Below are 1,499 nucleotides of genomic sequence, written 5' to 3'. Positions count from 1 at the left end.
AAAAAAAAAAATCCAGCCTACACATAGAAATATGATTTACTCATTTGATCTCTAAATTTATTGAAGATCTTGTTTGTTTGTCTGTTTGAAGACAGAGCCACTAAATCTCTGATGCTCCCCAGGCTGGGCTTGAATTTAGGAACTCTGCCTGAGCCTCCTGAGTGCTAGGATTACAGGCATGAGCATACTCGGTTATTTATTTATCTTTACTTATGGTGTTTAGGCTCTTTTGTGATCCTCACACTCTGGGGGCTGAAATCTGGTGAGCAAAGGAAGGAGGCTTCTCTGAGGTCTGCTTGGCGCTGCAGCCCTCAGTGCAGAGGTGGGGAGTGGCAGCGTGGCCCCCTGGAGGGCCGTTGGCTCGTGTGGTGGGTTCTGATAAAGATTTGCCTGAGAGGCTGGGGAGATAGCTGAGCAGTCTAAGCACCTGCCTGGCAAGCACAAGGACCCAGGTTTGGTGGCCGGCACAGTGGCACACTGAAAGTGACCCTGAGACAAGGAACATGCGGTTGTCACGTGTGAAGACTACCTTGGCTGTGACAGTTGAGGCAATGGCCTGACAAAGTAGCAAGACCTGAAAGATGTCTTTATGTCCACAAAGAAGATAGGAAAGCTACGCACACGTGCAGTCAGTGTTGGTGGCACTGTGCGTGGACGTGCTCTTGTCACGTGTGCAGACTGCCTTAGGAGGGATCACAGAAGTAAAGATGAATTTTTTTTTAGCGTGCTCTTGGTATTTTCACTGCGGTTAAAATAAAGGCTTATTTCTGTTGTTAATTCTTAGACTTTGTAAGCCAAATAAACAGTCCATGTTGAAATTTTTGATGCTTTTTTTTATAAACACTGAATAAATACTAGAAAAATATAATACTTTAATTTTTGGTATTTTTTCAGGTAAGCACTCACTAATACAGTGAAATTTATAACATTGCATTAATAATTCATCAATAGAAATATTTCTTATTTTTTAAAATTTATTTATTTATTTGGTACAAGTTCTTGCTATACAGCTTGAACTCTTAGTATCCTCCTATCTCAGCCTCCCCAGCACTGGGATTACAGGAATGCACCACCACACCAGGTTTCAGAGCCGGCACTATGCAGCCATGGCATGTGGGACCAGGGATCGAACCTGGGTCCTTGAGCTTGCTAGACAGGCGCTGAAACTGCTGAGCTATCTCTCCAGCCTGAGAAAAGGTTTATTTAGCTCAGTTTGTAGAGATTTCAGTCCATAGTCAGATGGCTCCAAGGCAGGGTGGCAGGGGAGAGGGATAACAGAGCACCAGTTCCTGGTGGCAGAAGATAGCAAAAGGAATAGAAAGAGTGAGAGGGGAGACGACTCAGGCTGCAGGATCCTGAACAGACCCAGAGCGCAGGCCCGGCGAGTGAATGAGACAACCTGGGGCCCTCCAGATCCTGAACAGACCCAGAGCACAGGCCCAGCGAGTCAGTGAGACTACCGAGGCCGAGGGATCCTGAATAGACCCAGAGTGCAGGCC

The sequence above is a fragment of the Octodon degus genome, unplaced genomic scaffold (genome assembly GCF_000260255.1).
Source record: "Octodon degus isolate 3935 unplaced genomic scaffold, OctDeg1.0 scaffold00060, whole genome shotgun sequence".
Lineage (NCBI taxonomy): Eukaryota > Metazoa > Chordata > Mammalia > Rodentia > Octodontidae > Octodon > Octodon degus.
The sequence above is the reverse complement of the archived record's forward strand: the minus strand, read 5'-3'. Positions refer to the sequence as shown.